The sequence below is a fragment of the Apteryx rowi genome, unplaced genomic scaffold (genome assembly GCF_003343035.1).
Source record: "Apteryx rowi isolate R43461 unplaced genomic scaffold, aptRow1 scaffold_0, whole genome shotgun sequence".
NCBI classification, from domain to species: domain Eukaryota; kingdom Metazoa; phylum Chordata; class Aves; order Apterygiformes; family Apterygidae; genus Apteryx; species Apteryx rowi.
Genome location: NW_020447195.1, coordinates 4,376,416 through 4,404,251, shown reverse-complemented (window position 1 = coordinate 4,404,251; position 27,836 = coordinate 4,376,416). Strand labels below are relative to the sequence as shown.

At 39.2% G+C, this 27,836-nt stretch overlaps 1 protein-coding gene across 1 annotated transcript in view; it reads right to left on the bottom strand.

The window, feature by feature from the left end:
- The window catches only part of TSHZ2 (teashirt zinc finger homeobox 2), a 224,448-nt gene that overhangs the window by 37,133 nt on the left and 159,479 nt on the right, over positions 1–27,836 (bottom strand). The gene's annotated exons all lie outside the window — the stretch shown is intronic.

Genomic DNA, 27,836 nt, shown 5'->3' with positions numbered 1-27,836 from the left:
TAAACTCCAACTTACTGGCAAAATGGTAGAGGAGTTAGCATATCATCTTGGGGTGTGCAGCAGTGCAGAAGAATTTGACAGCCTCCTGGATGAGTTCTCTATTTACCAGCTCCTCGATACTGACAGTGTTATGAAAGGGCCAGTAAACACAGCAGTGCTCTACTTCTAGGGCACTGTTCTTGGCAAGAAGCAGGCATGAGGGCTGATTTTTTTTGTTTAGTTAGACTTATGTCGATTCTTTCGTGCTTGCCTAACTCAAAGAGCCTGAAAGACTTTTTACAAAAATGTGAAAGACCAACTTACAATAGTGTCTAAAGAGCCAGTCCTGCCAAAAATATGTATATTCAATGAGATCCTTAGCTGGTTAAAAAAGAAAAGCTTTCTGCTGACTTATAGGAGCTGAATAGCTGAACTATCAACTTTTCTTTACTACAAAAGTGTATTATTGTGATACCAATTAGCTTATGCCTTAAAGCAAGCAGATACAGTTAAAACAGGCCATTTAGTTCTTAGTTTGGCTTGATCCATCTAGGAGTTCTGTTTAAAAAAACTCAGGTCAATTTGAGTATGTGCACACATCTTTTTTTCAGGAGAAGAACCCAAATTTGAACTGCTATTGAACTCTACCTGCAGCTCTTATCATCATGCAGAATGAGGTACAAAGGAAGAAATGATTTACAGATCAACTATTCTGTAATAATAATAACATTAACATTAATAATAAAAATAATAACATAAGAAGCCAAATTCTCACACCTTAACTACAATTTTTTCTACAGATTAGCTCTAAATACTAATGTTACTCTAAGTATACTTAATTAAGCAATTAGGTTTCCTCTAAAGCCAATGGAGAAAGGCTGGTTCTTAACAGAAGTGCTCTGAATAGCCTTGTGAAGGTTTATATGTTGTTCTCCTGGTCGCAGCGAGAGCCTAGACTCCTAATTCAAGAACCTGGATTAGATTCCTAGAAGTTAAAAGGCACGGATAACACCCATCTGGCCCCCAAACGATCACTTATTGTTTTTCACCCCACACCCCAATGGTTACATTTCAGCAGCACATCTCATCATATGAGTAGGTGAAGTCCCGTTTGCCCAGCTGTAGGATGACTGATTGTATGCTTGAGGTTAATCAGATATGCACGTGTTTGCCAGACTGAGCCCTATGTTTGAAAATGACTTTCAAATCTGTCAGTAGGAGGGGTAACATACAGGCATTATTATTATTTTACTTATTATTGCAAACTAACTGATCTAATAACTTATGGCATAATAATTCAAGATCTAGTTAGTCTAGGATGAGATCAAAAGCCATCAAAAGCATATGGAGCATAGCTTTTAATTACTCTAAGACATAGCCCCCCCCCAGTCTTTCAGAGCTGTGAACTGCTTATTAACAAGTGGCCACGAAGCAGATATCAGGATTGGATTAGAAAACATTTCTAGCAATGCTTAGCCCTCAACACAATGGCGATCTTAAATTTGCCAAATGAAACCTCTAAATGAAATATTTGTGGTTCAGAATCTTCACGAATATGCAGATGTTTGTGAAGATGAATACAAGTTTGTTACACTTCYGACATACTATCAATTTGTCAGCCTATCCTTTTGCACTTTGCAGCAGCAAATATGGCTTTGTGTAGCAACAGAAGGACCATCATTCATTTCAGCTGAAGGCCACATTCTGCAGCTCAGTCAAATGTTTTAGACAAATGCTCTTCATAAAATAAGGCAAATGTGTCTTTTTTGTTTTATAGGGGGTCAGCTGTTATTCTCTGTCAATGGTTTATTATCAAAGATAAAACCCTAACAAGCATTTTCTTTTTCTACTCATTTTTAGGGTCATATTACAACCCATTGAAGTTTTGTGAATCTGAAGAAAAAAAAATCAGCGACAGGACTCACCATCTGTTGCATAATGAAAGAGACATGTGAATAATAGAACGTCAGTTGAAAGGGTTGCAAGTGATCAAATGTTGTTCAGCACCTCAATAATATTTCCTTGGAAAAAAGACTTGTTTCAGAGATTTCAGTGTTGCAAGTTTTTGTTTGCTTGTTTGTTTGTTTTGTTTTTGCTTCCACAGCTGGGAGTGGAATCTAATATATATACATATATATATGTGTGTGTGTGTGTGTGTGTATGGTTGTGGGTGTCTAGAAATTCTTGGGGGACAGTGACAACACTCACAGATACAGACAGCTGCTTCCATTGCTTTTGAAGTTTAGAGGCTATGGAGAATGTAGAAATACAGCTCATTTTTATAGGTGTGGGGTTGAATTCTTAATTTAAGTCCAAATGCATAGATCACACGGTCCCATCTCACTAGTGTTATTCTTTCTCCATCATRAACAAAGAGCTGTCAGTTAATCCTTCAAAATACTCAAAATAAAAGGCAGATTTGAATAGATTCAAGGCCAAAATGTTTTTTTTTTCCAGATGTTTTTCAGTTTTGGAAAGAAGAATACAAAGTGCTTTAATATTTGATAACCCTGTCACCTGATAGGAAACCACTGTCCTGTAATGAATCTACAAACTGTGCTTTACAATATATCCCTTAAGGCTACTGTGTAGAAATATTTCTCTATGATCTTCTCTTAAAACAAGAATTGAGGTTATATGAGTCATAACTATCATTCCTAAGATGTCAGASAGCTGACTGAAAAATAGACAATACTAAATACTAATGCAAATAGCACCATGGTCCCACTGAAAAAAGATTCTAAATTTCTGTTTCTATTTTAACCAGCATTTAATCTAGCTACAGGGGTGTCTTTCCAAACTCTTTCTCTCACAGGCCATGACATTATGCAAGGCCTATATGCTGATACCAAATAACTTTTCCACATATATAAATCAGAGTTTTGATAGTTTCATCAGAAACAAATCTGAACAACAGAGATACCAAAATATGGATGCAGTTATGACAGATTGACTCACTGCATCTATTTATATCTACACCTTGAATTTTTCCTTTCCACATTCCAAATCTTTCTGTCCTCAGCCATTTTGCAATAAGATGAGCCCATCTGCAAAGCATTCAGTGCTCAAAACTTTCCTTCTTACAGTAGTCAAGTTCTATTTATACTGAACACATTTTACTAATTTTCACTTTCCTTCTGTAGAAACCTTGATAAGAAAAACCTTGGTCTTGAATATTCAGTCATTCAAATTAATGGGCATTTTCTTGGAATGTTGTTGTTTTTTTCTTCCATGAGTACTGGCAGATCAAAAGTTCACAGAAGTATTCTGGTGCAATTTGTAGATCAACTGCAAAGAACAGTGTGCCTGGCTACATTTCTAATGGGTTACAATTGAAATGCTACATTTTCATTTTCGACTGACAATGAAAAACACCAAGTAATATTCTAAGGCCAAAAATTATTGCTGAAACTTATGAGCAAGTCATTTCCTAACAGCTTTGTTCCTTGAATACTGTCTTATCAAAAGTGCCCAGGATTTTATTGAAGTGAACTATTCTAATGAAAAAGAGCATTTGATGAACAGGCAAGGCTGCAAACTCAATTCCACTCCCCTTCTTTCCAATTGGTTTCATCACTAAAATAACCAGAAGCACCCAGGTGACCACAGATGAAAACTTCCAAGCACGATTTCTTCAGGATGACATGCTTTGTTTCTTAGAAAATTGCTCTTAGTCTCCTAAATATGGATGAAGGCACCTGATTTCTTTTCAGAAATACTGAGAATCCACAAAAGCCCTGTATGTCCTCAAACTATCTGTTCCAATTTTTTAAAAGTTCTTAAGAAATATTTTAATACCAAATTCTGATGTTCCATATGTTGGAAGTGGAGCTTACCAATTATTACTGTTTTATTAGATTTAGTTGCCTCTTTGATCTCTTGTAACTCTGTGCACTCAATATCTTTTTCTCCAATCCAGATGCTCAGAGTTTTGCCCTACTAATACAGTTGTAGTCCTATTACTTGGAATTTCTGTACTTTTGATCTCACTGGTAGAGACAGACACATAATTACAGTAACAGATCAGGCTGCCTGCCAGTATCAATGGTAAATAACACTGAATGACTCATAGTTTCACAGTTATAACGTGGTTTACACATTTTGGTAAGCAGCTGCCCAACAGACTTAGCCAGAATGTATACACGCGTGCCAAATTTTTCAGGGCTTTTTTTTTTTTCAGAACAGGGGATCTGCGAGTTAATCAGCATGGGTCCTTCCTCTGGCAAAGACGAACTGAAACGGGTTTGCATAATCCCCTTCCAAGGCAAGAAGGGCTCCGAGTCTCGGGCTGCTGGCTCGGCTCCCTTCCCGAGTCCTCTCCGCTCGCAGGGACGCAAACCACTCAGCAGACTCGGCCGAAGCCCCTCTAGCTGCAATCAGAGCTCCACCTGACCATCGCCCCATCCCACCCCGGCCACCGAGGTGTAGCACGGGACATCGCTGACTCTGTCCTGCTCCGGGCCTCTAGGAAGTGTATGGGGGGCTGCTGCTACCATTTGGTGATGCCCGCATGTTTTAGCCGTGACCCCACGCTTGCGGCTGCTTTACGTCTTGCTGCAGAAGTTCATTGAACACGAGCCGTTCTTGAACCAGAATTCAGTCTGGTTCTCAGATCACTGACTGCATAAAAATCTATACGGTTGCACGTTGATGTGAAATTGCAATGAATAGCTGGAAGCTGGAAGCTTCATAGTCCTAGCTATAAGAATCACCAGTTCCCTTTGCTTTCTGCATTTGCTTTCCTCTGCTCTTTAAGTGTCTATTGTTTGCTCAGTGTAGCTCAAACATTGATAAGAAACAATCTGGGACTTTTATCAACAAGTCTTTTTTTAGACTAAACTATTCCATCAGCTCCTAACGACAGTGAATATGCATGTCTTAACTCCTTAAAAGAAATATGCAGCCAGATGAAACATTAAAACAAAAAATTAAGAATTTATGTGACTGGTGTTTATAATATTCATTTCAACAATGTTGTCAATTAAAGTTTATGATGAACTCTCTTTAAAATTAGATGGTATCTCTGCTTTTTCCAAAGCAGCAAAAATATACATGCTAATGCACAACAAGGACCTCTGTAAGCTGACGAGCATCAGCTGTACTGTAACATGCAATGATAACTCAAATCTCTTGCTTCAGGGTATAAAAGAGATCAGTGTGAGGGGCAGAAAGGATTTTTTTTTTCCTGATAGACAACCCTGTATAATAAGTTAGGTATACTGTGAAGCGTCGGAAGAAGCCGTCACGTTATGAAGCAATAGATCCAGGCCACCTGATACAGACAAGGAGTTGCGTGGAGCAATAGAAAAATCCAGTATTTCCACATCAGACTTACTGCACACCTGTTCACACACAGGCATGAGCTCACTTTCTGCATTGTGAGCTGCATCTAAAATATTTTACGACTTTAGGAAAATAATTAAACATTCTCTACAATGTCTGCATGAGGATATAATCACATACACAATATATAAAATACTGATACATGTCCATGCATATAATGTGTATATACTCATGCACATATGTTGTAAAATGCACATACTGGATATTAAGCACACCCACACCCACACCTAGGAGCAAAAATTAGAGGAAGTTTGATGAAGAAACCTAGTAAGCTGATTATATTTCGCAATATATTTTACAGCCCCATTTCACTGCACCTTTCATTTTGTTCATACCAGTAATGACCTGATTAATTAAAACAGGTCCAAAAAGCTGAGCACTAGCCGTCGAGGGGACGCTCACCGACAGCCTGCCCTTGCTCACGCTGTTTTGCTACTCAGTGGCCTATGATGTTTCCTACAGAACAACAGAGGGAACCGAAGTTTTYCTTTCAAGGGATTCACCAGCACAATAAGATATTTACTGTATTTATCGCAGAGATCAAACCCACACACAGATGTCACATTTCTTGAATTCCATCAGTAGATCAGACAAGCAGTCTCTGGAAAGAGGACATTGCAGCCAGAAAGTTCAGAGCGTGCAGGCGTTGGAGGGCCATTCCTCTTCCATTTTCTGTCATGCACCCTGAGCCTTTGTTGTCTCCGCAATGCTGATAAATCAATCCATCAAAAAATTTCCTCAGTGAAACTCAATCAAGAAAGGTCATGTCAGCGGGAGAGGAACAGATTAAATTAGCATCAAATTAGACATGGAAAGTGAGTTCTGTCAAAATCATCACAGCGCTCAGCACAATTAGAATATGTTAATTATGCATTTCATTAAGGTAGTGCTCTTTGAATGCGAGATGAAATGTCAGTGGTGTAGGCATCCGAAAAAAGGAAGATTGCCAGGCACAACTTTCTCTAGACAATGTGTGACACCTTCATTAACATCAAGAATCACAAGTCTGTCTTGACTTTTTTGTAAAGTATTAAACCGTTAACTGTTTGCTGGCACTCGAAGGAGGGAGAGTCATTCGCATTCCCCTCTTGCTCCGCGCCACGACTAGCTCTCTTGCTCTGTCGCAAGCCCTGGGGACTGCCGTGAGTGTCCGGCGYGCGCTGCAAAGGTAGCTGCAATTTAATGAAGCCTTTGCTGGATGTGCTAAGGATAACACGACCGCCCTACGGGTACGGCTCTGATGGGGGTGCAGAGGGAKCTGAGCTCCTGTCGGCGAGAGGGGTGAGATAATGAAAGGAGGAGGGAGGCARAGAAGGAGGGGAAAGGGTGGAACAATTTTATTTTGCCTCTGGTTGCGAGATATAATCAACCTAAAGGGGAGAGGAAAAAAAAAAAAAAAGGCAGAGAGATTTGCAAACCTACATTTGACAAACCCTAATTTGGGAAATTATTTTGTATATCAAACATCTTTGATTCCTAATGATGAGCTGTTTTTCAAAGAGAAAAAAGATCCCTGGTGAGTTTGGGAGGGAACTGTAGCTTCATAAAATACTACTTATAGGCTTTCTTAGATGCATTATCAGATATTAGGTTCAGGGAGGATTAGGAAAAAAATTACCTATTTTTGAGATACCTGAGAAAAACTGCTGACCTCTGTTTACTTGGTGAGAGCCTCCTATATCTTCTTGGGGCCTACGGACGACGGCCAGTGGAAGTTACAGATAGTCAGGGTTTCTGATGATCACCTCATTTCTATTCACCTGCCTGAAGAGGGGATATCAAAGCCAGTAGCTTTGAAATTGTGCCCATTTGCTGTGAAGGGAAGAAGCAGTGGTTTGCAGAGCTCTTCCACAGTCAGGAAGATCAGCCGCTGGGTGGTGAGAACTTGCTGTCCTCCAAGGCAACTCAGCCCCACCACACAGCACCCAGGGGTTGTGTTACCGCCACAGACAGCAGCTGGGACAAAAAACGGGCTGCCCTGCACAAAAAAAGCCGGCAAGCTGCACGTGAATATGTAAGGTTTTAGTTCGGAGCAACTCTGGAAATCGGAAACCTCACTTTGAAAATGCACATTTACTTTCTGGCACCCTTCTCCTTTCTCTCTGTTATTTACCAGAAGGACGTGAAAGTCAGGAAGTTGTAATATTTTCTAGTTCCAGAACAATACTCTTGGTCTAATGATATCTGCATCCTAAAATGCTGCTCAACGGAAAAGCGTGTTGCATACAATAAATTTTATCCATACAAAGATGCTGTGCACACGATGTGGCACACATGAAAAATGTATATGTAACAGAGTGGTTAATAAACATGCACAATTATTGATTTATATGCAAAACAGGTAGTTGTGTGTGCACTTGAATACTTGTAGAAACACAGTCTCACACTGTATGTGAAGATTTCCATGTCTAACCTGTCCCTTGGCTATTTGTTTCTCTCCCTGGCTACAAAATTCACTTTGCTGATGGTATTTAAAACACCAGAGGACTGAGAAAGGGGWTACTGTGAACAAGAAAAATTCAGCATGTTTTTAATGAGTTTTCCTTTGGTTTATTGTAGCTTTTATAAACCCTGCCTGAGAATTCAAAGTTGCCAAATCTCCTCCCCAAAGATACATACTGCAGCTTCCARTGCCCTCAGGACTCCATTTTAATATAACAGGTTCCAATATAGTCGAAAAATGCCAGCAAGTGAGTAGGAGCCAGAGTCTACTTCAGCACACTTGGCTGGCCTTACAACTTTCTGAAATCTCTGTTTTCACTGGAGCTAGAAAAAAGAGATTTTTATCACTTGAAAGAAAAACTTAAGTCCCAGAGCAAACAAGCTTTAAGATTATGTTAGTTCTGCTCACTAGCTCAGAGACAAGAGGACTAAAGATAAAGTGACAAGGGTTTAGTCCTTGGAAACGCGGCAGTGTGTGCGGATGGCGCTTTTGGAAGCTCTGCCTCGGCTCCCGCGATGCCTGCGAGTGCATGGGCTGCCTGAGCAGCAGCCCAGACGCCCGGGCGGGATCGTGGGGGCAAATGAATTCAGCATAATAAAGGTGCTACCTTTATTATGGGTCACCATCAGAGGTGACCTAAGCCGCCCATCGCTACMAGACACCTAGGCGACGGCTCTCCAGACCACGAGGCACCTCAGCCATTTTCTCCTGACCCCTTCACATCCTGGCTTGCCCCCCAATACTTTTATATTTATGAAGAACCTGAAGAAAATCATGGCATGAAGATGGAAAATTGGCTCTGTCCTCATGACAGCTACCTTGTTATAGCATCTCTTAATTTCCTTTATGTGACTGTGCTTAACAGTTTGATAAGTCCAGGCCAAATCTAGTCATGATGTAGTTTCACTGAAGCCAGCGGTAGGAGTTCTGGAATGAATATGATCTCAGTAGAGTTATGCACATTTTTCATTCAGTGTCAAAATTATTATCATTATCATCCATTTGGGTTGACTCAAAAAGAAAGAAGTTATGCTCACAAAAATGCAAAAAAMCAGTATTCACTTCAGTCTATATCAGTTGTTCTGTTTGACCCGAAATTAAATGTATAGATTGGGTTTATTTATTTTTTTTTAATAGCAACAAACAATGTTGAAGATTTTTTCAAAATGAAAATAGTGTTAAATCCAGAAAAAGTCATAATGAAGTACTTTGACCTAATAGTTTCTGGGGTATATGGACAAACTGCATTTCTCAATAAATGCACTATTTGTCTCCAAAATTTTCACTCACCCTTGGCTTAACATTTTTTTTTTGTAGTAATAGGCATCTGATCATATGCTCTGTTTCATCATTTGTATGTCAGTATAGCTGCTGGGGTTATAGAGCTATAAATTAACATAATTGAATGGCGAGTCAAGCTCATTTGTTTCTACTATTCTTCATGATAAGAAGAAAAATATAAAGCTAAAATAAGTTTCAACCATGATCCCTCAAAAATTAGCTTTCCAGCTTCAATGCATATAGGAATCAGAGTGTCTTTCTGATGAAAATGCAGAATTAAAACCAAACCTGCCAGTATTCTGATTAAGCACAGTATGTTAATTGATCGTTCTTGCAAGCAAGAGATGGGTCATTTGTGTCTTATGGGGCAGGGGCCACAGAAATACTATTTAGAAAGCTGGCAGCGTTATGAAAGAGTGGGAGCAGTAATTTGTCCATTCTTCAGATGTTTCTGCATGGTTAGGGCAGCAGCTGCAAGCGATCTCCCTTTGCAATCCGAGTTAGCAGGTACAAGCCAGCTTGGACGCCTGTTTCCTCAGACTTTCAGTCGAGAAGGACATGTTTCGAACTCCAGACTTACTTCTTCTCTCCCAATACATTTACTGATTTCCATGAAAGGCAAAAAGCTAAATATATAGTCACAGAAGCCTCACTTAAAGGTTTGAAATAGGCAGATTTAAATAGATAAACTGCATATATAGCATTTGCTTTGTACAGCTGATTCTTAATTTACTTTATTTCCAATCTGGGAAAATAAATTTAAAAGACAATGCAGGATATAATTTTTGTATACTAAAAGTAGATAAGTGAAAGGTACAAATATTAGCTCTTCTTACTAGCTGTTTTGTTTTGTTTGCATGAATGATTTAGTACCTTACAGTTACAAGTGTTCCTACCTCTTCCACTTAATTTAGAAGTCAACTTAGAAGATTTGATGGTTGCTACTAGACATGGGTTTAATTTTTTTTCATTTGTGATCTCTGAAAAAAATCAATGAAAAGATTTATTCATTTAAAAGTGTGCAGGAAATGCCAAGTAAACTTAATATTTTGTGTTGCAAATTTTCATTGCAACACTGCARCTTTCCCCCCAAACTTACATTGAACCCATACTGCAAAGCAGAAATTGAAAACCAGAAACTTCCAGCAACATTATTACAGGATAATATTTGGGATGAAAGCATACTTTCAATCAAAAAAGAATTTCATTTTCTAAAATCAATTTCAGATAAATGCTAACTTAACTTTTTTGAAATAAACAAGGTGTCTCAAATTTAATTTCTATTAGGGAGAAGCCTTTTTAATTTGCTATGTCCATGGCAGAAAAGCCTTCTCTCTTCCTCATCCWTCCAGCCACTCCATGGAATTGCACAAAAGGAAGAGACATGCCCTCTGCTCTTTGGATTTTACATTTGGGCTATAAGTGACATGCATGACAGAGAGAGATGCCATTGCATGAGTTAGAGGGAGAAATGCGAAGTGTTTAGAAGATCTGGAGAGATTCACGTGTATAAATAGTTATTTTAAGAAAACATCTCATTCATTTACACAGTTGTGGCAGTCTTCTTTAAATTCAATAAACTACTCTGTCCTACAGTGAAATATGTGACAGAAGAATTTAAATCATAATGAACATCATTAGTTAATTATAGTTTAAGGAAAATCCACTGCTTCTTAATAAGAACAGGACTGCTGATTACCAGGGGCTAAGCACTGCAGTGGCAGACGTATTAGAAATACAACTGAAGAAATGGTTAAAAAAATCATAAAAATTAAAAACCACAACTTCTGCAAGACTCTGCAGAAAAAAACCTAGAAGTTTAGGAAGAAAACTGCAACTTGGTGTACAACAGAGCTAGAATCAGAGCCTCTATCCCAGCCACAGGGTGAGTTAAACTGAAGACAGTTCTTATCTCAAGGAGCTTATAATTTAGCTTTACRACAAACGGTAGTGGTGGACAAACAGGCAGAGAGGGCAGTGGGTAGCAGTCAGAGTGGGTGCTGGCATAAACTTTTTTTAGGCAAGGATCAGGGTAGTCTGAGGTGACTAATAAATGCTATAGATTCACTGTCACTCTCAAATTAGCAGGGGAAGCCAATAAAAAAAAACGAATCAGCATTGACTGGAAGGTTTCAATATGGCAGGTTCAGGCACTATGATCAAAAATGTGCCTGAAATGCAGAGTGATGCTAACAACAAGTCTTGACATTACAGTCCAGCTGGTTAATGGCGCCATGGACTACATTTACCAGTCATACCCAGCTGCATTTGCCAGGGTCATTATTTTAGAGCTCGTAAAATAGGCATCTATGCAAAGTCAGCCTCTACTCTCTGCTGCATGTGCTTTACCAATACAAAAAAAACGAAGGCCTCGATGTAATTGCAGTTATTGTGGATACAGGCAGAGGATGTATTTCCAGGGAGAGAAGTCTCTGAAGTTGCTTTGCAAAACGCTAGACTTCGAACAGAGCTCCTCGTTTTAGACCTCGAGCAGGCAGAGTCAGAGCAGAGCACAGCCGAGTTCAGGAGAACAATTACTCCTGCAAAGCTTTCATGCTGCACTTATCACATGTCTTTCCACTCACAAAAGCATCTTCTTTTCACAACAACACTGGAGCAAATTGCTACGCCTTTGTTGCCAGGCAAACTCTCCTCACTATTTTCTCCCTTGCCAGTCTCCCCAGTCCTCTGCTATATTAGGATGTACTCCTAAATCAAGAGCAACTTCTCTCAAAGCCAATCCGCAAATAGCCCAGAGTTCATAGGACTCAGACACGCTGTAGATGCTTGTTTCTTTGAGCCATGTTTCTGTTTGGATACACAAAGGAGGCTTTAAAGTTTCTCATGCAGCTATTCAATTCCCCCAGCGAGGGGAACATTCCTGTTAATGAATTATTTTGTCAATTCTCTCCCCTTGTCGGACTGCTGGCAAGACTCAGATACGGATGCAGGACACTGGAGCTGTCTGGTTTTTTTTTTTCCTGTTTGAAAACTTTTTTTTTTTTCTTTTTGCAGTGGAAATTAGGTTTTTAACTAAAGCAATCTCTTACTGGGAAGGTATCTGCTTTCTGTAGAAATTTTTCACTTTTCATCAAAAAACCCCAAAGACTCCAATCTGGAAAGCCCGGTGTTGAGAGAAAAAGAAATCCTCGGAGAAAGAAAAAGTTTTCACAGGACATTTTAATGAAAGCATTTGTTCATTTTTGTAAAAAATGAACACAGAAATTAAAATCATTTCCAAATTAATGAAACAAGTACTCAACACACTGAGTAGAAAAAATGCCTRACTACCTGGCAGGACAGTAAGGGCAAATGCATTCACCTATCACGTTGGCTAGTTTAAAACTAAGAAAATGGCTTTATATAGATTGAAGACATACAGGGTTATCTAGTTGAACAGGCCGTCTATTCCCATCCATTAACGTCCTTATATAAAACACAAATACATTAATTAACTTTCAMACAAATGAGCTGCTTTGCTTTGTCATGCATAAACATGCAAACACCCATTCAGACATGCACACACATACAATATACCAGGTCTAAACCGTTTCTTTGCAATAAAATGAGCCCATAATCCGGCATGATTATGTACATCATTCAGAAAGGTACTTAATCCTGTTTTGAAGAAAAGAGAACATGGAAGAGTAGACTTGAGAAATTGTTGCAAGATTCATCACCTTCGCAACTAGAAACTGTGTTTTATTTTAGTTTAATATTATTATTTTACTGCTAAATTTGGTCAGTTTAAGTATCCAGCTAYATATGCTTTGTCAGCTAGACTAAGAAGATAGCTGTCACGCAGTGATGCCTACACACAGCAATCAAACCATCTCTCAGGCTTCTTGATAAGCTGAACAAATCAAGTTCTTTAAACTTCACAGCACAAGGGTGGATTTTCAGCCTTCAGGTCAATTCTGTTGTCCTCCTCTAACCTTTCTCTAGTATTTCCACATATTCTTGTAGCATGGACATTTCACATGATGATCTTATTAAAATTTCATGTAAAAGTAAAATAAATTCTTGACTTTTATTGGTTATTATTTTATTTATAAAGAATAGGGTTTTTTTTCCATAACAGTGCACCAGCAACTTAGTTGAGGTGACTGCCTATCTGTATATCTATTCCAAGACACAGTAGATAAAACCCATAGCTTCTCACATGATTTTCTTTATATTTGATTGTATTAAAATGAATTCTGTTGGACTGAAACCCCTTAACCTGCAGATTCATTTTGCTCTTACTTAGCAACTTGTTCTTCTCATTATTCACTGCTCCATCAAGCTTTGTGTCACCTTGCAGTCTTTATCAGATATATTTTATATCATTGTTTGGATCATTGGTAAATTTATTATATAAACTATATAATTTTGAAAGACCAAGCATTTCATTGATATCTCCTATTAACAACACACTGTGAGACCACTGGTGAGCCAGTATTTAAAACACCTAACACATGTTTAAATACCTAACATGAGTCAAAATATCATGYGGACTAAGTCAAGTGCCCTGGAGAAATCCAAGCATATTATATCAGCACAGTTATCTTTTTCAAGCAGACCTGTAATCCTGTCAAAAAAGAAAGTGTGTTTGTTTGACAAGACTTATATTCCTTGAAACCCTGCTGAGTGTCATTAATTACATTTTACCCTCTAATTCTTTGTTAATAGAGTTCTGAGTTAACCATTATATTGTTTCACTTGGACTCGACATCAGACTAAGCAGTCTGTTGTTCCCTGAGCCCTCCCTTTAACCTTTTTAAAATACAGGTTACAGGTTGATAGCCTGTATGGGACGTTTATGATCCTTAAATGAATGATTCCATGTAGTAAAACATTAAAAGTGAATTCTTGGCTCTACTGCAGTTGATGATGAAACTGCGATTGGCTTCAGTAGTGAAGGAAAGTTCTCATTGAAAAGTGAAAACTGGAAAACTAAAAAATTAACTAAAAATATGAACACTAAATTTGGCTTAACACTAAAATGAATATTAAATAGTAAGTATTATTTGGTGTAAGATATTTCCAGCTGTAATATAAAATGTCAATTTTTTGGTGGAAAGCAGAAAAAATAATTTTAGTTGAAAATCCAGGTTCTCATTGAAAAATGGCTTATATGGGAAATTTTCAATCAGCAAAAATTGTAATACTCTGTGACCACTGTCAGATGTGATTCTTATTTGAATAGTCCTGCAGTTATCTAAACGCACCCCACACAGCACCAGCAATCTGCAGAGACAAGGTTTTCAGCAGATAAGGGTCAAGATTACCAAATGAATCAACTCCTCCTTTAACTTCCCAGCAGCATTTTGATCATCTTTGAGGTAAGCAAATTATGTGATTGATACAGGAATGTTACCTGATTAGGAGTGCAGGGAAAGGCAGTTTGTCTGATTCAGAGGTGACTTGCTTCAAAATGATCTTAATTTTGTAGAAATCTACAGTACTGTCCTATTTTGGATGCTTAATGCTTGGACTCCTCAACCAGTTTCTTCATAAATATATGTAGCATGCACACACCCCTTTTTAAGGACAAAAAGAATAGTGTCCCCAGTCAGTCCTCAAMCTCCAAACCGCAAGGAGGTCATGGAGGCTGCCCTCGCACGGGAGCCCGTGACGCCTCGCGGCTCCGGGGCTTACGGTGCCATGGTGAAACCACRTTCCCCGAGTGCTGAGCGACGCATGGGGAGTGTTTATCATCAGGTAAAGCTCAAGCATAACAGCCACCAAAAGCTCAGAATAGAACAGTACAGAAAGGTAGTGCTTATTTTTAACCCTCRTCTACATACAAGAAATGGAAAAAAAGCAGGAGGCTGAAATGATTACTTGGGAGAAATTAAAATAGTTGGAGTGATAGTTTTAAACCTCCAATGAGCTTGAATATCTGGCTTTCTTAATTTCATGCCGCACGTTTTTAAGCTGCAGCCACAGCATACTGGAGGAACATATATGCAACCCACAGAGAGTCACTTAAAATGTAATTTCATATATATACTTCTCTACATACATATGTATACTGTACTAATATATATATGTATACTGATATACATATMTAAACTTTCTTTTTGTTGAAGATTTTTGAGAGATATCACTAGGTTCACCTTCAAAAAAATCTCTATAGAAAAACATCTGCACTTACTATTCCAGATACAGTCAGATAGTGAAGASAGCATAAATTCCCCTGAATAGATGTATTGTTTTAACATTTATTTCTTCACCTTCTCAAAATGCCTGCTCATCTGAATTCACAATATATTAGCAGCCGTGCTGTATTTTGTGTGTGCATGCATGGTTCTCCCTCACTACACTACCGCAGATTAGTGCTCATTCGCCTCTTTTCCTTGCTTCTCTTCAGATCGTTACACATGACAAAACAACTGTCCTAATTACAGCAAGTGTTCCCAGCTCTGTCACCGTGACAATTACTGCAATGAGGGCTCAATATCTGCAGCAGACAGTAAAGTATTACTGCAGTTGTGTTTGATAGTGCTCAATTGTCCCCTCGAGAATTCTTCAGATCGGGTTTTTTTTCCGTGGGGGTGAGGACCCCCCCCTTGCTCTGCCCACTGTGCTTTTGCTAACAGGGTTCAAAAGTTTAAGGCAGGGGGATGACTGAGGATGTACTGCCTAAAACACAGAGGCTGGTGATTTTAAAGGAGAGGACCTTTTGTAGATATGTGGTGGGTACTTTCTTACACAAGCTGTTCAGAGCAGCTTTATCCCTAGTAAAGGAGAAAATGGATATTGGCCGGGGGGGTTACAAACTGACCCTCTTTCCTGTTCTGTGATAGTCTCTGCAATAGCAGGAGAGATATTTTGGGATAGTTCCCTCCTTCCTCTACTTTATATCTGTAGTCTCACAAGCTGATATTGCTCCAGATGGGGGGAAGGACACAGATCCAATAATATAACATCCCACTCTGAAATAATGTCCTTGCAGTCCACGCGTTACCCTGGCTGTTGGGAAGTTAAGCAGCTGGCTATTGTGTCTGCAGCAGCAATTCTATTATTCCTTTAGGATTTTTTGTTTGTTTGTTTGTTCAGCTAAACTGATATATTCAGACTCCCCAACAGATCTTAAGGGATGGCCCCACTTGTGACAATTCACTCTCCACTTACGTCGAACACCTTTAACCCCACTTGCTTCCCTTGTCAGCCTCTGCAATCTCAGCTAATCAGACAGGGGATTTTAGCTGTTTCCAAAGGCAATATCTTGACCTACACACCATTCACTTTATCTTGAGTGATGAAGGTGATGTTCTCTGCATTTATAGTTCATTATGCTCCCGAAGCTGATTCATTCAGATGTTCTCCCTGTAAAACCTGTAACAATACAGAACTAGGAATTGTGCACCTACCTCATTTGACCAGAAACAGGAACACAAGATCCTAATCCTGAATATTGATCATGGAAGACTAATGCTGCCACAGTTAACTTGGCATGAACTGACCAGTGTACTTACAATTCGGATTTCTAATTTTCCTTGGTTAGGAATAAAGCAATATCTTATTTATTAGATAACATCTTTATTATAAGCATCTCGCACAGCCTTTCCACTTCAGCCCACATGGGTTTCTTCTGCTCTTGGCAGAGATCAATGAAGTCAATATTTCTGAGTGCAACACTTTCTATGACTTACACATATTTAAAAGGATAAATCCCAATCAACAAATCCTCTGCTCGAACATAACCATTATAATCCTTATCTTTGATCCTTTGGGCTACAGCAAACAGTGGAAGGATGGAGTACATCTTTCCAGCTCTCTAGAAAGAGTTATTATGATAACAGAAGCTAGACAACATTGCTTGGGTTTGCTGGATGGAATTTCTCCAGCAAAACCAGTAAGTGGTGCTACAGTTTCACAAGTACAAAATGGCCAGAGAGGCCTTTTAATCTGATATTAACAATACTGTTCATACCTTTTATGTAGCAAGATGTCAAAATAGCCCGTACTCAAGCTCCTGGACCTCTGTAGCACTGAGACACATAGTATGATACTTATTTCACATATGGGGAAACTGAGGCATATTAAAATAATCACTTCATGAAATTATTATCATGAAAGAGATGGTAGCAGAGCCAAAGCCAGAGCCCTGGGTTTTCCATTTAGAATAGCTATATTTTTTAACAGATGAGATTAAGTTACACAACTCAAGCTGGGGAGTTGCCTAARTTATGTTTAGGGAGTTGAATTTAATCATTATAAGGCTTGTTTTAGTCTTGTGAATTTAGTGTGCTAACCATCCTTTCTTCAGCATATGGAGGCCAAATAAGTTCAGAGTGAGTGCATTTCAACAGGGCTACTTTTGAGGGTGAAATTGTTGGCCAACCCTACATTTTACAGCTACAGTTACACCGTCAAACCCCACTAATACAGATGCAACTTGTCATGCCAAGAGAGTGTTTTTAGCAGTTAAGGTTTTACTAGCTCCCCGAATGAAAGAAGCTGTATCAGCAAAATCACTTCTTTTTTTTCAGTACAGCTGAATCTATGCTGAAGGTTGTGCCTATATAGAAATGTTGTAAAAAAAGAACGACACCCCTAACCAAAATTACTATGCTGGCAAAAGGTTTTACTGTAGACCTGACTTTAAAGGTTCCTTAGGCAAAATTTTAACAGAAGAAAAGTCAAATGGGGAAAAGAGGAAGGGGAAGAGGGTGGAAGGGAAGGGAGAAGAGCGAAAAAGGAATTCTTTTCTGCCCAGTAGTCAAAGTGTTCTCTCTGAAGTTTTTTGCTTTGCTCTAGAAATAGCTAAACAACTTCAAAAGATGTGTTTGTTTTATTGAGAGATCTAATAGATTTTTTGACATAGTGCTGTATGTCCTGATTCTGCTCTCACTTATAGTCAGGAGTAAATCATCTGAGTTCAGAGAAGTTACTTCATGTGAAAACATCATAAGAAAAGAATCAGGCCCTTCGTCCTCAGCAAACATTTAATCAGAGCTTAAAAATAAGTTTAATATTTGCCAAAAGGGCTAGCAGCCAGAGCCCAGAAAAATCTTGACAGGGCCTTACCTGTTTTCAGTTTGCAGAATGCAGAGTCAATATATAAGCACTTTAGTTCGATTCCTTTGTTCAATTAAAAAAATCCTAGCAAAAAGGCTTTGAAGCAACAAAAGTACAGTACCTGTACTTGTGATTAATTTTGCTTTTTTTTTTTCCTTTTACCTGTCTTGATTTTGCTTACAGTTTACACATTTTTACTTGGGGAAACTTGCCTTTCTGTGAAGAGCTTACAAAATGGCCTGTGATAAAGTTATTTCACACATATTACACTGACACTTTCTATATTATGCAAGTATCAGCATCTTAACATTGGGGCATCTCTTTTCACTATTTGCATTTACAGCAGGCTTTGAAAGATTGAGTTATAAAAGAGAGGCTGTCTTTGACTCATACTTAGTCTAAAATGCTCGACTAGCTAACAGTTTTCAAAACTGCATCCATAAAACAGATACTCCATTAAAAAGAGAGAGAGAGAGAGACCAATAAAATCCTATGGGCATTTTGTGCGGAGATTATCTTTTAATGTGCATATGTAAAGAATCCAGCAAAATGGATGTTTCTGTTGCCTTTGACCACTACTGAAATACAAGCTATTATAATAATATATTATTCACTGTATACAGAGTCAGAAAGCTTCAAACATGAAATGAGTGAGTGAAAGCAGTCCATAGTGAATAAGGTCCTGTTGGTGAAAAGCTCTTTTAACCTAGTCACTGTTCTTATCCCTAGTAATGAATTCCACTGCTGAAGCTACTGGAAGCAATCTTATACAAATATTAAAAGAAAGAGAAATTCTAGCTGATTCTTAACTCTAATGCTCATGCCTTTCTCTTTCCATTCATTAGAAACTGGCAGATCACAGATCCAATCAAACAGACTTTGTCGCCAACCCTATTTTGCCCTAATAGGATGTTATGGTCTCAGAAACATTCCTTATGACATAGAAAAATGTTTCCTCTTTTGTTTAAATACCAAAATGATCGTTGATCATAGCTACGTAACCCGATAACGCTCACAGGCTGCACAGACCAAATTTCTTTGTAATGCAGTTTGGTCAGATTTTTCTCAGAAAGATAGCCCGAATTGAATTTGAACTTCTACATTTGTCTCAGGCTCTAAAGAAAAAGAGATGGGGAGAGAAAGGAAGAGAATAAAGCCAGAAATACTGGCTTAGCAAAACTGCTTGGTTCCATTCCCAGCCCCGGTACTAGTTCACTCCGTGGTCGTAAGCAGGGACCGTCACTTCTTTATCTCTGTTAGGGGATATGACTTATTCAGAAGTGCAGTGGCCTTTGCTATTCCTTTTGCAAATGCATTTTGATCACACATCAAGGATCACACAGTAAGTTATGCCACTCCAGTCAGGTAACCAGAAGCTCCTCTTGTATTAAAAAAAAGCAAGTGATTCTTGATACAGAAAAGGCAGAAGAAAGGCAAGGACTCAGCAAAGTAACAGAATGTGCTTAACTTCAAGTAAATGAACATTTTCTATGAACTTTACAGACCTTAGCCATATGTTGAAAGTTAGGCAGGGCCCTAGTTTTCTATAAACATGTTTTTATGGAAACCTATTGTAGTTAATGCATCCTTTTGGCAATGTGAGCATTAATTTCGTTTCCTCCCCACACATGGAGTTTGCAGTGTCTTTGTGTGTGTGCAGATGCACCTTTCCCCACTTTTTATTTATTTGCCTTGATAGAGTGGGTAGAAACTGCATCTAGATATTCTGGCATCTTTAACTCTGCTTCTCAACTCTTTTATCTTGATTTTGAACCTTCATTGCAAGGAACCATGATGCACAGCTGCAGGATCCCAGTCTTGCCTATGACCTAATTCTTACTGTGGCTTTGAGTAGGGTTTAGGTAAAAATGAGAAACTCTGAAATAGAGGAATAAATCTGAACCTCATGAAGGACTTCACCCTGCCAGTTACTTGGTTTGTACCTCAGTAATCGCAGGGTATAGTTTCAAAGAGGCTCTGAAACTGCATCCAAGCAATGTTATTTGTAACAAACTATTAACAGAGAACAATGGTCTGACCCAAAACATTAAAATAAACATCATGAATAATATATGTGAAGTGAAATGTATAAGTGAAATAGTGGATGTTGATGCAATAAAAAAGCCTTTGAAAATGCCCTAAAGTAAAATACGTATTTTCAAAACTGCAAGTTTTATCCATTTTTTTTCTAAAAGTCACATCCCTTTATGACCTCAGGCTACTACAAACATATTAGACATAGATCATTTCTAAGTGTTTTTGGCCTTTCACTAGTACAACATCAATTTTTGCCATTTGCAAGTAGTTTTTCTGGCCACACACAACCCCCTCCTCCAAATAAATGTACTCTTGAGTTCTTACCCCATATTTAAGAAGTGACACAAGCTTTTGGAAAAAAAAAAGTGTAAAACTGCAAGTTACACAAGTATTAGGTCATGTGAATTCTGTAAATCAGCAAGACCAGGACTGCATATATTCCCCTGTTACCTTAGGCACGTATAACAAGGGGTATGTCTGACCTAATAGGATGCCAGCCAGGTCTTATCCAAAACTCTTGAAATTCTGGGAGCACAGTGCCAAGCTAATAAACCCTGCTTCCCATCAGATTTATTACGTAGGACTCAGCACCATGCCAAATGCAGCCACCTGGCTTCTTGTTGGCTTGGAGCTTGAGCAGAGAAAGCCTGCCCAAAATACCACGCAGAAGTATCCAAGGAGAAGCCATACCACCTTTTTCAATAACCTCCTGCCAGGATCTGAGTCATATTGGCAAGCAGAAGAAAAAATCTTCTGAAATCTAGGCAGAATGACTGAGATACTGAAAAGCAGCTAGGTTGAAATGATTGTAAGCAAAGTTCCTAAATAACTTCAAAGTCCTGAAAACAACATCTACTTAGCTCCTTTTGTGCTCTTTGGTATCAGAGAAGGACACTGCTTGGCACATGCCCTTCCACATACCATATTTCGCCACATGATTATGGCTTCTTTTGGCTCATCAGGTTTGACTACTCAGTATGGGCACTAACTTTTCTTTCCCTTCACACGCTTTGGGTGAGGATAACAGCGCTTCCTTTCTCCCTTCCACACATCTATATGGGCTGCAAGTTTTTAGTGTGGAGGAACATTTCTCATTGCTTGCCTGTGCTGCGCTAACAGCAATGGAGACACAATCTCAAGGCATTACGCTACGCAAACAATAACGAAAAGGGTTGGCGCAGCCAAATTGCCTTTGAAATTCCTTCTACAATCCAAAACACTGAAAATGAATTCAAGGTCCTTTTATGAACAGAGCCCAAACTTTCTCACTTTACAATAGAAGTGGTGCAAGTGATTTAATTGCTAATTTTGCCAGCAGTGGCTTCCGGTCCATTTTTCCCATCTTAGTCATTTATCATTCAGTCTTTCAGTCTCCTTTTCTCTTTTTACTTTTTATGGTGCTGTTGTCTATTTTCAGCAAGGTATTATTTTAAAAAGAGCTCAGCAAGGGGACATCTGTTTCTGGGAGAAGTACCTGTGGCTGCTTCTCAAGGCTGGGGGGGGTCTCAAACGCTTCTTATTGTGTTTCTTTTATATGGCTGCTTGCAGCACTTGCGAGGTTTCTCTTGCTGTCTTGGCTACAGTGGAGTCTTTTGCATGAATGCAGCTGCTCCAACCCCAAGCCTTACTTTAGAAATGATATTTTGGTGTAACTTATCTCTGTAATCAGCATCAGTACAAACCACCATTGTAACCTTCTGCTTTCAGTTCAGTGCATTAGTATAATAACACTATCCAAAAAAATCCAACCCAAGGCAAATCCTATATGGTTTTCAGAACAAATGAGCCAATCGACTTTCTTTAAAACTATCAACAAACGTGCAGTCAGAAGCAACTCTACAGTAATAAATTGATTTGCCAGACCTTAAAGAAACCTCTACACAAATAAATTAATACTGCTCAGAAGTCCCATATAAAAAAGAAAGCAAAACTGAACCTGCTGCAAAAGGCCAGCTCAAGGAGTACGTGCCAGTCAAAGGTCACTCAGCGTAAGGCTATCTGAGCTTTCAGGGATGGCATCGACCTTATTCTCCGCATGCGAAGGGCGGGAGTACGTCTTGCTCAGCCTAGCATTACTCAGCCCCCAAGAACTAACCCATGACAAATAAACCCACAAGCACATCCAGAACCAATAACCAGCTGTTCAGTGAAAAACATTTTTTGCAAAGTGCTGTGCAAGTTGGTAGCAAAAGGCCGAGAAATTCCTAAAGGGAGAGATTCCTGCTGTAAATGCAACTCAGGAAGAGAGAGAAAAACAAAATGTTCAAACAATAAATAAATAAATAAATAAATAAATAAACTAACAAACTAAAACCACTTGAAAGTGTCCTTTTAAAGCTCTTAAAATATTGCTGATGAGCTTAAAATGAAAGAAAACAACATACTTGCAACAGAAACCCCCAGGTTTTTTAAAAATGTTTGTCTAATATAAAACCTGCTTCTCTAATTAAGCAATTAAGACTCAGCAAGGCAGACATTATCGTCATATAAAGGTCATTTTAAATGAAGAGGGGATGAAAAACTTTTGTTGGAGGGTTTTATGAATGATCCTCTTATGACTGGTGGCTGCTGGTTTGAAATGAGCTGAGAATTACTAGATAGGATGTTTGGATTTTCTTCTGCCTAAAGTCAGATCTGTGACTCTTAGGGCCTATTCCCTGTGCAAGCAGAGCTCCCACTGGAGTCAGCGATGTTGAATCTGATTCTCTTCCCCATGTAAATCATAATGAACTTAAACTATGCTAAATGCAGCTCTCATTGAGGCTGTTTTGAATTTACACCGGCGGAAATGACGAGGGAATGAGGGCGGTTACACTGCTCCCTAAGTACTGGGAGTACTGTGCCTCAGCACCCCAGGGCTTGTGCCTTGCGCCAGGCTGCCCGCCATCACCAGCACCGCGCTCCCATAGAGCTAGTTAACGCTGGTCTGCTACTTAACACACGGGCATCCTCTCTCCACCACAAACATGGCCTCATCCCTGTTCTGCCTCCTGGGGACAGTGCCCAGCATTGCCTGGGAGAAGATCAGGAGCATGCTGTGAGCCCGGGCAAACTCAGGACACTGCCTGCGCCCTGGCCTGGCCCCGTTTAATGCATCAGTAATGTAGGTGTCAATAAGTCATGCACAGATACAGGCACATGTTCAGCACATCTAACCTTAAACCCATCGCTCCCTGTTGCACTRTCTCTTTCTCAGAGGTTTCCTCTCCTTACTGGAGGTGGGAAAGGGGCTAAGCGTAAGCCAGGTCAGCTCTGGGAGAGCCCCCGGCCAACCCGACGTTGCCTGATTTCTGTCTGCTTAGAGCAGTATGCAGCAAGATGAGTGGATCGGGGATCCAGCTCTCAGCTTTTAGTTATAGCATCAGCTATATCAGCAAAACCGAGCATCAGCTGTAAGATGCAGCAATAAACGTTATTTATTCTATAGGCACATCAAACGAGAAAGGAACCACAGGCAGAGTCTGGGGGATCTGAACAGGTTTAAATAGATCTGATGTGATAATTAATGTCCGTTGAGGGATTTGGGGAGGAGGGGGGGAACGCAACATAAAAACAATTTCCACCTTTATTTTAAGTTCTTTTGACAGATGGGAATATTTTCTGTTATGCTACTTGTGGTTTGGGTAATGAGATTAGGCCTCGCATAGCAGGAAGCAGAATTAACTTTGTTTACTTAAAGTGACACCGTCAGCTTGGAAAAATCACATTTCCATCTGAAATGCAGTGCCTACTATCATTACAAATAACCCTTGAGATCATGATAACTAAAGGAGATTAGAGGCGAAAAAATATGTTCCTCCCTCTCTCTCTTTTTTTTTTTAATAGTTTGCTCACACTGCACAGTTAACGGCACTCTCTATAGCCGGTTTCCCGGCTTGGCTGATGGCACTTCCCCATGTCTGGAAGTGTCTGAGCTCCAGTGTCCTACTGGACTTGAAGGGGAAGAGAAGTGGGCAGAAGTAACAGGCTGGGGATGCGAGAAAGGAGATGAAAATCCAGTTGTGTCTGGCTGATCTCAGGCATACTGCAAAAATACCTCCCTAAAGGCAAATGGTGTGGCAGAAAAATCCCAGCAACATTTTAAAATGCATTAACATTGGGAATGTACAGGACAGGGCACCATCTCAAAAAACCCAAAATTTTAATTTGTAGAAGCTGGCTAATTAAAAAACCCCGTAACTTAACAATGACCCTTAAACATATTTCCAGTGAAGTGGCTATAAAAAGGCCTGGCGTTTACAGTCGCTACAACACGCGCAGGGAGGAGAGGGAAGGGCTTTACAATATGATATTTACTAAATTACCAGTTTATGCACTGGAACACGCATGTATTAAATGACTAGGTTTGCATATACACGAGGGAAAAYTGAAAGGGGAAAAGGCATTCTGCATCCTCTCTGCTGTACCTACAAAAAATAGTCATAATTATAATAGCAATAAGGGTTTGCACGGAAGAGTGCTCGTGATGAAGCTGAGGAGCGACTGAGCGTGTGTTTGTGATGATTCTCTCTCCTCCTTCGCCAGTAAAGCCAAGCACAGTGACTTGTCCACGTGTTATTTTATGTACTCGTGACCCTTGTTAATGTTTACAAATTGAGGAAATGCCTGATATCTGGCACAGTTATTACTGCTTCGTGTCAAAAAGAGTGACAGGTAAAGAGTAAAATCTGGACCTGGCACAGAGATGGATCCAAAATGCATAAATAACCAATTAAGAAAAAGTATTAATAAAAATATTGTAACAGATCCCAATCTGCTGTTGAGTACCAATTGCCAGTAATAATCTCTATGGTAACTGAACTCTCTTTGGCCTCTCTCTGTATTCAACTAGTGTTTTATGTTTTTTTCCCCTTTCCCTTTTTTTTCATGGAAAGTTTTCAAAACTGGTTTAAATATTGTGATATTTTCTTCTTCAAGTGCTGACTGGGAAAAGTATTCACTTTGGCTGTGTCACTTGCTTAAGCAGATTTTTCCTTCCTTAGATGTCTGCCTTAGAGGTGACTTTTGTGGGGGCCACTTAATAGCAGTTCTATTCAAACAGGAAATAGGTGAGGGAGGTTTTCAAAATCTAGGAGGTTAAAATGTTGCCTGACAACTAAATAAAACAATAAAGAAGGAGAAAAAATATACTAAATAAAGATATTGCTTTCAGAAACCACTTATGTACCTGGGGAAACTTAGATATTTTTTCCAATGTTTATTATCTGGTTGCACATGTCTCCTCTCGCCAGCTGCTCTCACATAGTCTCAGAGATTTGTCTCTGTGCTATGGTTTATGTCCATGGGTGTTCCCCTTTCCCAGGCTGCTCTTGCATACGGTTTGGTTACTGGATCCCAAAGAAGGCACTATCTGCTGAAGCAACATCATGCAGTAAGTATTTGTTGTGTCTCATCAATAGACAAAAAGAAAAATGTGAAAGAAGACCATGCAGAGATCATGGGAATACTGTTTTCCTACATGCATGTGTAACACCCAGGACACTTCACTAAACTTTTCCATTACTGTACTACAAGTAATTAGCTATCATAACAATTACAGTATAAGTATCATACCTTTAAACTTTTCATTCTGGCTTTTTTCCTGGAACTCTATTTTGGGGAAAGATCCGAAACAAGAAAGCTTGGCTTCGATTTCAATCTATGAGTGAAGAGGTGCTCTTCCCCTCTGTCAGCCTTCCTCTATGGCTAGAGAGCACTGAGGTTAGCATTCCCCAACTGCCCCCAGCTGATAGATTACTCACCTAATACAAGCCCAAAGGAGACCCACCTGCCAAACTGCCCATCAGCTTGTAATTAGTCCCGACCCAGGGATTTTCTGCTGATAAAAAGCACAGAATTGTTCTCCCTCAACTCTGAGGAAGGATGTAGGTGTTGCCTTGCTAAGCTTTAGGAAGCTGCATGCTTTAAGCACATAGTTTACTTTTAGGTTTGGAGAAGTTCAAAGCCTCAGAAGGAAACCTGTCAAATTCAGCAAGCTCTGAGGGGGCTTGGCCAAGGACAGAGCTAGAAGATAGGAATGTGCTGAGAGCAGGCCAATGCCTTGTTGTAGGGTATTTCTCTCTGGGGCTTGGGGGATGTATTTAGGACTTAAAGAAAACATTTTTTTTTTTTTTTCAGCATTCATAGTCTAGGAGTTTTCTAAGAAAGTGGATCTCTAGGCTTTCCTTCAAAATCCTATTAGAAGTTGCTCTTCTAAAACTCGCTGCTTTGACTTATAGGGTTTCTTGGGGCTTAGAGGACGTGGTCAGGGTGTAAGYGATTCAAATCTATGCTTTCCAACTTCTATTTGGCCTTTGGAAGTTTTGCAGAAGTGAATTTCAAATTGAGAGAGAAGAAATAAGTATGATTCTGCTGCCTAGGGGGAGTCACTTACCTGCAAGAGGTAAAGCCTGAGGTTTTACTCCCAGGGACTGTTACTGCATTTTTGCCTCATGACTTTTGTTCAAACAAAACAGTCCTCGGAGCATGGACTGACATTTACCCTTTCCAGCTGAGTGTTGTAACCACTAGGCCAAAAAGTTATGCTTATATTTTTTCCCTGCCTCTCTCTGGCCCAATAAATCTTGAATTCCTTTTTTGAACAACTTCAGAAAAGGCAATGTGAGAAGTGCTCCCTCTTCGCACTTTAAAACACAGGTCTCTTTCAAGAGAACAGGGAATGATATTTTGTTGTTGCAGGACCAGGTCAAATCCTTACTGATAGTTTGTTTGCAGATGCTATATAAATTAGACTCACTTTCTGCAGCTCTCACTCCTTTATACAACAGCCCAAACCAAAATCCTGGATCTGAAAACTCAGAACTTTTTGAAAACATGGAGCTGGATTTAGAGCCAGATCTAAATTTCTCAGTGGTTGCCTGTCTTCCATCTGTTTGTATTTGTATGTCTCATAGGATATAAGCAGCAGTTCTGTAGTGTCACACATGAATAAAGTGAATAATTATAAAATTAAAAGATATAACATGCTTCTAGAGGAGATAAGACTACAATTAAATTAAAGAGTATAAACAAAACTGAGTTTGATGTACAGACTGATATATTTATTCATTAAATATAATAACATAAACAAGATTATTAACCGTCATATTTTAATGATACCATACCCTGCAAAACAAACTCAGGAAAAAGTCCTATTAACTTCAATAGCAATGCCACATAAATTTAAATAATGACTGCAGTAAAACAATATGTTATCATTCTTATTCATGATTATTTATTATGCATACCCCCAAACCTGTAACTCACTGAACTGAATCTCAGCTAGAATGTTTTATCTGCAAATCTAAAGAAATCTAGCGGATAGTGCAGAAACCTGCTCCACAGATATCAGGAATATAGTATTTCCAAGAGGGGAAAAGAATGCAGGAAAGTTTGCTGTCTGCCCCATCTCCCTCCAGAAAACACTGGACATACATTTTGCTCAGAAAAGAGCAAAATTCAGTCAAATGCCACTTTTTACAGAAGTGTTAAGAACAGATTCTGATCTTTTTTTTRAAACAGTTAACAGTCAGCAACAGTAGAAGCCTTAAAGAAAAAATTTATATCAGAAAAGAATGCATTGCATAGCTTGGGGTACACAAAAAATGAGTTTGGGAGGGAAAAGGGTTTTCAAGAATTCTCCCCTGTTGTACATGGCATCTGTGCCAATAAGATGGTAAACAGGACCATTCTGAGTCAGGAACAATTTATCCACACTTTGCACAGCATCTTTGCTCCCACAAGGTACCYGGCAGTGGAGAAGCAG